This window comes from Felis catus, chromosome C1 (genome assembly GCF_018350175.1).
Source record: "Felis catus isolate Fca126 chromosome C1, F.catus_Fca126_mat1.0, whole genome shotgun sequence".
Classification (NCBI taxonomy): domain Eukaryota; kingdom Metazoa; phylum Chordata; class Mammalia; order Carnivora; family Felidae; genus Felis; species Felis catus.
Genome location: NC_058375.1, coordinates 39,669,165 through 39,682,263, shown reverse-complemented (window position 1 = coordinate 39,682,263; position 13,099 = coordinate 39,669,165). Strand labels below are relative to the sequence as shown.

General features: G+C 37.3%; 1 protein-coding gene across 9 annotated transcripts in view; it reads left to right on the top strand.

Annotated features, from left to right (window-relative positions):
* Positions 1-13,099, top strand: part of LOC101099137 (AGBL carboxypeptidase 4) — a 1,457,496-nt gene that overhangs the window by 204,025 nt on the left and 1,240,372 nt on the right. The window lies entirely within an intron of this gene.

Sequence of the window (13,099 nt, the reverse complement as noted above, 5' to 3'; positions counted from 1 at the left end):
TTTTTTTTTTTTTTTCCATTCTGATACCCTGTGTCTTTTGGTTGGAGCATTTAGTCCATTTACATTTAGTGTTATTATAGACAGATATGAGTTTAGAGTCATTGTGATATCTGTAGTTTTCATGGTTATAGTGATATCTCTGGTACTTTGTGGTCCTTGCAACATTTGACTCATAGAGTCCCTCTTAGAATCTCTTGTCGGGCTGGTTTAGTGGTGATGAATTCCTTCAGTTTTTGTTTGTTTGGGCAAACCTTTTTCTCTCCTTCTATTCTGAATATCAGACTTGCTAGATTAAGTATTCTCGGCTGCATATTTTTTCTGGTCATCACATTGAAGATTTGCTGCCATTCCCTTCTGGCCTGCCTAGTTTCAGTAGATAGTTCTGCTACTACCCTTATGTGTCTGTCTACCTTTGTAAGTTAGAGCCTGTTTATCCCTAGCTACTTTCAGAATTTTCTCTTTATCCTTGTAATTTGCCAGTTTCACTATGATATGTCGTACAGAAGATCGTTTCAAGTTACGTCTGAAGGGAGTTCTCTGTGCCTCTTGGATTTCAATGCCTTTTTCCTTCCCCAGATCAGGGAAGTTCTCAGCTATGATTTGTTCAAATACACCTTCAGCCCCTTTCTCTCTCTCTTTTTCTTCTGGAATTCCTATGATACGGATATTGTTCCGTTTGATTGCATCACTTAGTTCTCTAATTCTTCCCTCATACTCCTTGATTTTTTTTCTCTCTTTTTCTCAGCTTACTCTTTTTCCATAATTTTATCTTCTAATTCACCTATTCTCTCCTCTGCGTCTTCAATCCGTGCTATGGCCACCTCCATTTTATTTTGTACCTCATTTAGAGCATTTTTCAGCTCCTCATGACTATTTCATAGTCCCTTGATTTCTGTAGCAATAGATTCTGTGCTGTCCTCTGTGCTTTTTCAAGCCTAGCAATTAATTTTATGACTATTATCCTAAAATCACATTATATTGCTTAAATCGGTTTTGATCAATTCATTAGCTGTCACTACTTCCTGGAGTTTCTTTTGAGGAGAATTCTTCCGTTTTTTCATTTTGGGTAGTCCATGTGGTGGTCCCAAACTGCAGGGCACTTCCCCTATGCTCTCCAGAGTAACTTATGTTGGTGGGTGGGGCCACAGTCTGACCCGATGTCTAACCCCAGCCCACTGCTGGGGCCACAGTCAGACTGGTGTGTACCTTATCTTCCCCTCTCCAAGGGCCAGGACTCACTGTGGAGTGGCCAGGACTCACTGACCTGATGTCTACCCCCTGCCCACCGCTGGGGCCACAGTCAGACTGGTGTGTACCTTATCTTCCCCTCTCCCAGGACCAGGACTCACTGTGCTACTTGCACACTACCAGGCTTGTGGTGGTGCTTCGATGGGATCTTGTATATTAGCTGGGGTGGATCTACAAGGTGCACAGTGGTGGCAGGGGCAGGCTTAGCTAGCTTTGTGGTTGGTGGTCCCCTGTGGGAGGGGCTCTGCAACACCAGGAGGGACACAGACCTGTTGGAGGAATGGATCCACAGAAGCAAAGCCTTGGGTGTTTGCGCTGTTCAAGCAAGTTTGGTGACGGGAACTGGTTCCCTTTGGTATTTGGCTGGGGGATGGGAGAGGGAGATGGTGCTTGCCAGCGCCTTTGTTCACCGCTGAGCTGAACTCTGTCTTCCCGGGCTCAACAACTGTCCCTCCTGGCGTCCTCTTGCCCTCCCTGCTTTCCAAGAGCAGAGTTGTTGACTTTTAACATTCCAGATGTTAAGTCCCGCTGGCTGTCAGAACTCACGCAGCCTGGCCCCTCCGCTTTTGCAAGCGTCTCTGCCTTGCTGGGTGGGCTGCCCCTCTACCACCCCAGCCCCCTCTCGCCAGTCCATGTAGTACACACCACCTCTCTGCCCTTCCTACCCTTTTCTGTGGGCCTCTTACCTCGCTTGGCTCCAGAGAGTCCATTCTGCTAGGCTTCTGGCGGTTTTCTGGGTTATTTAGGCAGATGTGGGTGTTATCTAAGCGATCAGCAGGACTAGGTGAGCCCAGTGTCCTCCTATGCTGCCATCTTCCCAGGTCCTTATACTGAATCTTGGGATGAGTGGGAATTATTCATGTGAGGAGCAGTGAGGAAGAGTAATTCAGACCGAGGGAAAAACATCTATTAAAAAAGAAAAAGCCCAGAGATGACATGTAGTGCACTTGGAGAATAGTAGCTCAATATGAAGCTAGAAGGTGACGGTGGGCCCTCATCATATAAGGCCTTTTCAGTAGAATTAAAGATTTTGGATTATTTCAGATTTTAATCTTAAAATCACTGAGGGGTTCTATATAGGATGAGTATATATTCTATTTACATTTCCTTCCTTCCTCCCTTTTTCCATCTTTCCTTCCTTTCCCTTGCCTCCTTTCCTCCCTTCCTTCCTCCCTCTGTTTCTCCTTTCTTCCTTTCCTCTTCTGATTTTATGTTTTATTCTCATTCCACTATTATGTGACTGGGGATATACAAAATTAATTCTGTCTTGCACTTTAAAAGGATAATCCTGAAAACCCCCAACTCTCACCAGGATTTCCTCTCTTCTTTTTTGTATGTTAATATGCACTATGGAAGAGATTACTTCCATGCCTATACAATTATATCACCCAAAGAAACCTTAGAAACAACCAGTTATTGAATCTATGCAGTGTTAGTTTTTGAGAAACTAAGAGTTAAAAATACCTGGTTTTTTTTAGACAACTATAAATCAATTTAATCATCTAATGAAAGAATTGTTAGTATTCCCTGTGCTTGCATTTAAGTATGTCTTTGCTATACCAGATCACCAATTGTTTAAGGAGGTAAGTGTGGCTACTGCTGGAAAACACATTGGAGTAGTTATTAGAATAAGAGTTGGGAAAACTAGTTTAGAATGTTATTGCAGGTGATGAAAGATAGGCTGGGGACAATATAGAGATGTTATTTTTCTGGACTTTGTTCTTCAAGATCTGAGGGAAATATTGCTGACTCTTCCTAGACAAAAGTGATCATTTCTTCCTCAAAGCTTCCAACAGCTTCCTGATCACAGTACTCTATGAGTACTGTACCATACTCTAGGACTCTGTATTGTCATTGGTTTTTATATCTGTTTCTCTCACTTTACCCTCTGTCAGAGAATGGACCTTGTCTTACTCTTCTTTGTAATGTACAATATATGTTCAATATATGTATTTTGCCCAAAGCCAGTTGGCCATTAAGGATCAGAATGGTGATTTGATCCAAATCTCACCAACTCCAGAACTCTTACCCTTTTCATTACAATGTAGTATCCTTAAATCTTGTGGGTTTTTTAAATAATCCTCATATTTGGAAGATTATTTATTGTAGTGATTATAGGATTGAAGGCTTTATATAAGACAGTGATACAGTAAACATCTATAATATGATGAATTAGTTACTTCTTTCAAGAAGCATATACTTGGGTGGGAAATGTAGACAAATGTTAATTATAATTGAGGCAAAATAATAGTTAACATTTAGTTATAGCTTTATCTATTATAAAATAAATTTTTTGGTGGGGAATTCTATAATTCTTTCAGAAATTTCAAAATAAAAAGAATAAGCCATGACCCCCAAACCCATACTTAGATAATGTTTTGGTGTACATCCTTGTAGATATCTCCATTTGCATATTTATGTATAACTATATTAGATTGTATTGTATGTGAATAAGTAGCATTTTGACAATTTGATTTGATGACTTGATAATGAACAATGGTAAAATTTAAATTAGTGAACTTATATTACAGGCACATAGAAATATTGCTTGCCTATTTTATTGGATCTTTATAGCAATCTTAGTAGTTAGCTAACATTGTTGCCTTAATTTTAAAGTTGAGGGCCCTGAGCCCTAGGATGGTTAAGTGACTTGCTCAATGTCACTGAACTAGTAAGTGGACGATTATAGATTAAAAATCAGGACTATTTGATTGAAGAGTCTGAGGTCTTAAACATTGTGTTGTATTGCCCTTTCCTTTTGTTTTGAAGCTGGTTTTTTTCCACACTCAATAATATAATATAGATGTATACATGATTATAATTATAATTATAGTTTTTTAATGTGTACTTTAAGAGAGGGAGAGAGAGTACAAGTGGGGCAGGGGCAGAGAGAGGGAGGGAGAGAGAGATTCTGTCCCAAGCTTTTAGGGTGGAGCCCAATGTGGGGATCAGTTCCACAAACCATGAGATCATGACCTGAGCCAAAATCAAGAATCAGATGCTTAACCAACTGAACCTCCTAGGGGCCCCTACATGTCTATAATTGTTGATAAATCTTATTTTTAATGGCTGTGTTGTATTATACTCTTGTGTCTCATAAATTGTTTCTTATTCAAGGACATTTATGCTATTTGTTACTCATGACCATTATATGCTTTTTTGTGTATTTAGCTCCGTGCATTTGTCTCCTTGTATGTTTCTAGACACAGGGTTGCAGAGTCAAAAAATATGCTTATTTTTATATTTAGTTATATATTGCCACTGACTCTCTTGAATGACGGTACTGGTTTATACTCCTACCAGTGGTTTATGAGAATGTCTATTTCTTCCCACCTTTCCCCACATTAGGCTCTGAGTGTCACCTTCCTTTACTTGTAATCAGATAACTAGGCATCTCGCATAGGCTCTGATTGCAGAATTCCTGCAGGCATGATAGATAATCAAATCAAAGTAGAAGAAAAGATAATTCTTTTCCAGTAAGAACTACAGAAAGTTAGAACTGAGATCATTTAGTTGCATAATCTTCATTTTTAAATGTGAAATAATTTGGGGTCCACAAAGGAGCACAGAATTGACCAACATCAGAGAGCTAATTAGGAGCCAGAACAGGACTTGAATACAGTTCTTTTGCCTATTAGATTAGGGATCATTTCACTGAGTTTTTTTTTTTTTTTCAGATGCTATGACTTCTTAGACCTCTCACTATTATGACATAGCTTTGCATAGATATATTGCCTCATGTTCATGATTTAACTTCTATAATAGATTACTTAAGATTACTTGCAAAACAAATAGTTTTGCAAGAGGGGCACATGGGTGGCTTAGTCAGTTAAGCATCTGATTCTTGATTTTAGCTCAGGTCATGATCTCACAGTTTGTGAGTCTGTGTTGGGCTCTGCGCTGATAGTGTGGAACCTTCCTGGGATTCTCTCTCTCTCTCTCTCTCTCTCTCTCTCTCTCTTTGCCCCTTCCTTTCTCTCTCTTGCTCAAGAATAAGTAAGTAAATAAATAAATGTTTTGCAAGAAAGTGGTATCTATATTGATTGTTACAATGAGTAAGAAAAAAGTACTACAGCTTTCTACTTTTAAAAAGAAAGTTTTTATTGAAAATAGTTTTAGGGGTGCCTGGTGGCTCAGTTGGTTAATCGTCCAACTCTTGATTTCAGCTCATGTCGTGATCTCACGGTTTGTGAGTTTGAGCCCTGTGTTAGGCTCCATGCTGACAGCTCAGAGCCTGCTTAGGATTCTCTCTCTCTACCCCTCCTGTGTGCGTACACACACACACACACACACACACACACTCTCTCTCTCTCTCTCTCTCTCTCTCTCTCTCAAAATAAATAAACGTTAAAAAAATAAAATAGTTTTAAATTTCTTTACATTGATAAACTTTGTTTTGTTTTTTAATTAAAAAAAACATTTATTTGAGAGAGGGAGCACACACAAGCAGGGGAAGTTCAGAAAGAGAGGGAGAGGGAATTACAAGGAGGCTCCATGCAGGGTGGAGCCTGTCATGGGTCTTGAACCCATGAACCATGAGATCATGACCTGAACCAAAATCAAGAGGTGGATGGGTAACCAACTGAACCACTCTGGTGCCCCAATAAATTGTGTTTTAAAGTAAAAGTCAGAAACATAAAATTAACCATTTTAAATTGTACAATCAGTGACGTTTATTACTTTTAGAGTGCTGTGAAACTATCACCTCTATCTAGTTATAAAATATTTTTATCTCCCCTAAAGGAATTCTTCTGCTCATTAAGTAATTACTTTTCATTTTTTGTAAACTTCCACACTCCCTCCCCATCCCTGCAGCCTCTGGCAAACACTGATCTACTATCTGTCACTATAGATTTACCTATTCTGAGTATTTCACATAAATGAAGAACATATGTGAACTTCTGTGTTTGGCTTCTTTACCCCGAATGATTGTTTAAAGATTTATCCGTGTTTTAGCATGTATCAGTATCTTACTGTTTTTCAGGGCTTTAAACATATTCCATCATATGGATATACCACATTTTTAATCCATTCATCTGTTGATGGACATTTGAGTTATTTCCATCTAAAATAGTTTTAAATTTACAGAGAAATTGCAAAGATAGGGACATATGTTTTTATATCCGTTCCCAGTTTCTCCATAGTTAATATCTTACATTAGTATACTACATTTGTTATAATTAATCAACCAACATTGATACATTATTATTCACTATAGTCCATACATTATTCATATTTTCTTAGTTTTTACTATTTTTTTCTGTCTCAGAATCCTGTTGAGGATAACAAGTTATTTTTGTCATCATGTTCCATTATGCAAATCAAGACCAAGAGAATTTGTCAGTCTTTCCTTATTTTTGATGACCTTGACAATTTTGAGGAATAGTCGCTAGGCATTTTTTAGAATATGCCTCAATTTGAATTTGTCTGATGTTTTTCTTGTAATTAGATGGGGGTTATTGGTTTTGGGGAAGAAGATACAGAGAGGTAAAGAGCTATTCTCCTCACATATGAAGAGTGCATACTATTAAATATGATGTTAATGAACTAATGTTTGTCTAGATTCTTCTCTATAAAGTAACTTGTTTCCCCTAAAAATTTTATGCTGTACTCTTTGGAAGGTCACTATGGGCAACCCACACATAAAGAATGGAGAGTTTTGCTCTACCTGCTTTAGGGTGGAGTAAGTACAAATTATTTGGAATTCTGCATAGGAGATTTGTCTCTTCTCCCTATTTGTTTATTCATTTATTTATCTCTATGTGAACCTATAGGTATTTAGTTTACATTTTGGGTTATAATCCAATACTACTTTATTTGGTTATTCATATTGTTCCTGCTTTTGTTGTTGGGACCTCTTTTAGTTGGTTCCTGTGTCCCTTCTACTTACCCTCATTTGTTTTTTGAGCACTTCCTTATTTTCTGGCACTAGGAGATACTCCATGCTCATTTTGTATATTTCCTGTCCCAACACTTGAATCAGCCGTTACTCCAAGAAATCCTGGTTCCTTTTATACGACAATGGTATTACAAAGCAAGATCTGCATGCTGGGTATGCTTTTTCTTACTGGGGTCACATTGCTTCTAGGCCCTATCAGTGGACAGAGCTTAGAAATAAATGTACATATACTAACACATGTATACCTATATTTCTTTATTTGTACATCTATATCTATATTAAGATGAACATTAGTTCATGCTGATGTCTTAAATTCTTATTTAGTATCACATGGTTTATTTTAGTCTTCTCTCCATGCTTGTATCCTCCTCCAACAGAGGGAAACCTGGCTCCTACCATCTGCCATCCATTTACTCATTTGTTTAGTATAAGTATACTTGTACAGAAGTTTCAAAATTGTTAACCTGTATCCCCGTGGGAAACAATTTTACCAAGAAGAGTACAGTGTCTGTGTGCATTTTCTTTTTTCTTCAGACTTATAGTCTGTTCTCATTTCCAGCATTGCTTAGGTCAGCACCAGCCTCATCAGCAATGTTATGTCATGCATTCTTAATATAGTCATATTATTTTTTTCATTCTGTATTCTATCCTGGGTTCCCCTATCTTCTGAGTTTTTAAAAATTTGTATACATTCAGGTAAACTCTTTGTAGTATAAAATTCTGTGGGTTTTGATAGCTTTTTAATGGACTTAATTTTTTAGATTAGTTTTTTAGATTCATAAAAAAGTTTAGCAGAAGGCAATGAGATTTCTGCTGTACTTTCTGCGTGCACATATACACAACTTCTCCCTCTATCTTAGTCCATTCTGGCTGCTATTATAATAATACCATAGTCTGAATTTTTTATAAACAACAGAAATGCATTTTCCACAGGTCTGGAGGCTAGAAAGTCCAAGATCAAAGCACCAGGGGATATAGTGTCTAAGGAGGAACAACTTGCTGGTTCATAGATGCCATCTTTTTGCTGTAGCCTCACAAGGCAGAAGGGATGAGAGAACTCAGTAGGGTCTCTTTTATAAGAACACTAATTCTCTTCATGAGGACAGAGCCAGTTACTTCGCCAAAACTCTATCTCCAAATACTGTCACATTGGGAATTAAGTTTCATCATAGGAATTTAGGGGATTGGGGGACACAAACATTCATTCTATACCACTTACTATCAGAATTCTACACCAGAATGGTACATTTGTTATAGTCAAACCTATGTTGCTACATATTTATCACCAAACATCCATAGTTTTTGTTAGTGTTCACTCTCGGTGTTGTATGTTCTCTGGGTGTGGACAAATATATAATGACATGTATCCATCATTATAGTATTACAGAAAGTAGTTTCACTGTCCTAAAAATCCTCTGTTTTGTGTCTTTTCATCCCTCCTCCTCAGCTCCTGAGAACCGTTGATCTTTTTATTGTCTTCATAGTTTTGTTTTTTCCAGAATGTTACATTGTTGGAATCATAAAGAATTTAGACTTTGCAGATTGGCTTTTTTCCATTTATTAGTATACATTTAAGGTTTCTCTATGTCTTTTCATGACTTAATAGCTCATTTAATTTTCGTGCTGAATAACATTCCATTGTCTGGATGTACTACAGTTTATTAACCCATTCATGTACTGATGGATGTCTTGGTTGCTTTCAAGTTTGGGCAGTTATGAATAAGGCTGCTATATAAACATTCATGGTCATATTTTTGTGTGGATGTTAAGTTTTTAACTCCTTTGGGTAAATACCAAGGAGTGTAATTGCTGGATCATTTGGTAAGAGGAGTGGGTAAGAAACTGCCAAATTGTCTTTTGAAGTGGCTGTATGCCCTTGCATTCCCACCAGCAGTGAATGGGAGTTCCCCTTGTTCCACTCTTCAGCAGTGTTTGGTCTTGTTAGTGTTCTGGATTTTGGTTATTCTAGTAGGTATGTAGTAATATCTCATTGTTTTACTTTGCAGATCCCTAATAACATATGATTTTTAGTATCATTTCATATGTTTATGTGGGACCTGTATACCTTTGGTGAGGTGTTTGTTCAGGTTCTTGGCCCAGTTTTTAATAAGGTTGTTCATTTCATTATTGTTGAGTTTCAAGAGTTGTTTGTATATTTTAGGTAACAGTCCTTTATCACATGTCTTTTGCAAATATTTTTTCCCAATCTGTTGCTGGTCTTTTCATTCTCTTCACATTGTCTTTTGCAGAGAAGTTTTTTTCCCCCCAGAAGTTTTTAATTTTAATGAGTTCCAGTTCATCAGTTCTTTCTTTCAGAGTTTGTGCCATGGATTGATCTTAAAAGTCATTACCATACCCGGGGTGCCTGGGTGGCTCAGTTGATTAAGCGGCTGACTTCAGCTCAGGTCATGGTTTCACATTTAGTGAGTTCGAGCCCCGCATCGGGCTCTGTGCTGACAGCTCAGAACCAGGAGTCTGCTTCGGTTTGTGTGTCTCCCTCTCTCTCTGCCCTTCCCTGCTCACTCTCTGTCTCTGTCTCTCAAAAATAAATAAACATTAAAAAAAAGGTCATCACCATACCTAATGTCACTTAGGTTTTCTCCAATTATATCTTCTAGGAATTTTATAGTTTTGTGTTTTATATTTACGTATATAACCCATTTTTTGTTAATTTCGGTGAAGAGTGTAATGTCTTTTTCTAGAATGATTTTTTTGCCTGTGGATGTCTAGTTGTTCCAATACCCATTTGTTGAAAAGACTGCTGGAAAACACTGTTTTTTTTTTCCCTTTGCTCCTTTGTCAAAGATTAGTTGCCCATAGGTCTATTTTCAGACTCCTTGATCTGTTGCATTGATCTGTTTGTCTACTCTTGTCAGTAACACAATGTGTTGATTACTGTAGCTTTATAGTAAATTTTGAAGTCAAGTAATCTAAGTCTTCCAACTTTGTCCTTTTCTTTCAATTGTGTTGGCTATTCTGTGTCTTCTGCATCTCCATATAAACTTTAGAATAAGTTTGTTGACATCCAGAAAGTAGCTTGCTGGGATTTTGACTAGGATTGCATTGAATCTATAGATTAATTTGAGAGGAACTATCATCTGGACAGTATTGTCTTCTCATCCATGAACATGAATATCTCTCCATTTATTTATTTATTTGATTTCTTCCATTAAATAATTGTACACGTTAAAGTTCATTATTTGACTATAATTTTCCAGGTGGTTTGACAATCTTTTACCTTTAAAAATTGTTTTTTTTCCATATAATATTTTGATACCTAGGTTAAGTCTCTGGAATGACTTACTTCAGTTTGTCAACTCAAGTTATCCTAGCATCACATATAAAGCATTGGGTTGCTAGTTTTAGAAAGAAGACAGCTTCATGAGGTTGCTATGACACATAGCTTGTAATAAATATGCTTGAACCCCTAGATTTGCATCAAAAGAGACATCTTGTCCAGTTACCTGAAGTGACATTTACTAAAACTGTGACAGATTTTAAGACAGGAATCAAAGACTGTCTCCTACTAAAAGCAGTAAAGTGATCTTCAAAGTAAGGTATGTTAAAGAACATTCTAATGACCTAATGATGCATGGTTTCCCACCATGATGTGACCTTGGCTAGGCCACTTTCCCCTTTAGGGCCTTAGTTAATTTGTTAAAAGTGTATATAACATTTCTGTTGTTCTAGTTCTGATATGTTATGATTCTATTTTGCAGACTCCTTTTTTTATTGTACTTTTTATTTTTCCTTTCTATATGGGGAGAAATGACAGCTTAGGTATGTATACAACCTGTTGAAAGTAATGACAATTCTTTTGACTTAATATATAGCATTTTGGGAAGAGTACACATAGCCCTACCACTTAATTCCAAGCTATGTGACTTAGGGTAAATTAAAAAAAAGTGTTTCACTTTTCTCATTAATAAAAGGTGGGTGATAATAGAACCAGCATCATTTGTTCTGTTGTAAAGATTGAATGCATGTGTGCATGTATGTGTGTATATTTATGTGATATAAATATATCACATAATAAGTGTTATATAACAGTGAGCTATTCCTAATTCTATTATTATGTGAAGTATGTTGGACCAAATGATGTGGGAAATGAAGAAGCACAGCTGCAAACAGTGCTGGCTCCTCCAAGATGAGGCTTTTGTGGCCCTGTAACTACCAGTCTTCATGTGGTTTTGGTGTATCAGAAGAACTGGTCTCTTCCACACAGGAAATCCCAGTCATGTTAGCTGTGAAGTCTTTGAACCCAGAGGTGCCACCTAATTCAAATAGCCTGTGACACTTACAGAAACAGGAGTAGATCATCTGACTTAAATTTCAGATTGTAAGGCTGTGCTACCTCTAGGGTACAGGCTGACCTGGGAGAAGTGATAGGATTGTTATGAGAAGGTTTCTGGTACTTTTTTGAGGCCTTTAAATCTCTGATTTAGAAGTACTTAGAAGAGCAGGAGGCGGGCGGCATGACCTGAATAGGCTGGGGACAACAAAGAATGAGGCAAGAGGTGAGGAAGCGATAAATGGATTTCTCTAGTGTATGCCCTTGAATGACACTTTGTGATGACAGGATTCCAGACATCTGGATTTTATGCCTACAGGCTAGGACTGATTGACAGGGATAGCCACGTTCTTTCAGTAGTTCTGGTTTATTTATCATGTATTAATAAGCATTGGCTGAGAGCCTGTAATGTGCCAGCATGTGCTAGGTTCTTCTGATGTTGTGGAAAAGAATCAGACATGATTCTTATGAGAGCTCACAGACAGGTAAATGGATGATTAAAATACATGATAGAGGTAGGGACATAGTTCTGAGAGTTACAGCAGGAAACTAATTGGGGTGGGTTATTAACATTGAGAAAGGCTATCTAAAAGAGCTGACATTTCAGCTGAATATTTATGGAGATGTATAAAGTTTCCAGCTAACTCAAATACTTGAAGAATTCTAGGCAGATAGAGTAACATTGCAGAGATACAGGGCCAGAAGAAATTCTGCAACAAGGATTTTCACCTATGAAGAAGGATGGAAGAGTAGGGTGGAGGGTTTATTTCAAAATATCATATTGAAACTTAATCTTACTTTGACTTGTTTTTCTTGCCAAGAATTTAAAAAATACACTTAATATGTCTTATGCTTAATATATTGTGGCTATCTTTTTATAGCAATATTTATAAATCTCTTATTTTTAATCCTTTAATAAGTCTTATTGCAGATTAAAATTTTGCCATGCTTGCTTCACATAGTGTTTTGGGAGTTCCCCATTTGTTATTAGTAATTTTACATCTCTTTCTTCCTTCCCGGAAGTAATAGTTTTCCTGAATTTATCTTTGACATATTCATAACTCCTTTAACCTATTCTTACACATTTGTAGTTATAAACAATTTATATCATTTTGTATATATCATTCTCCAGCTTGCATTTGCTCTTCAAGTTAGGTATATAAGTTTTGTTCCTGTAAAAACATGTAATTTTAGCTAATTTAACTATTGTATAGTATTCAATTATGACTATTCTCTAATTTTTTTAATCTCCCACTAGTGGATAATTTCTTTTCTAAAAAATTTTTTTAATGTTTTTTTTTTTTTTGAAAGAGAGAGAGACAGAGCATGAGCAGGGGAGGGGCAGAGAGAGAGAGGGAGGCACAGAATCTGATGCAGGCTCCAGACTCTGAGCTGTCAGCGCAGAGCTGGACGTGGGGCTGGAAACCCCAAACCGCAAGATCATGACCTGAGCTGAATTTGGACACTCAACCAACTGAGCCACCCAGGTGTCCCTCTTTTCTTTTTTTTTTTTTTAAGTGTGTTTATTTATTTATTTATTTTGAGAGACAGAGCACAAGTGGTGGAGGGGCAGAGAGAGAAGAAGAATCCCAAGCAGGATCTGGGCTGTCAGGCAGAGCCCAATGTGGGGCTCAAATTAATGAACTGTGAGATCATGACCT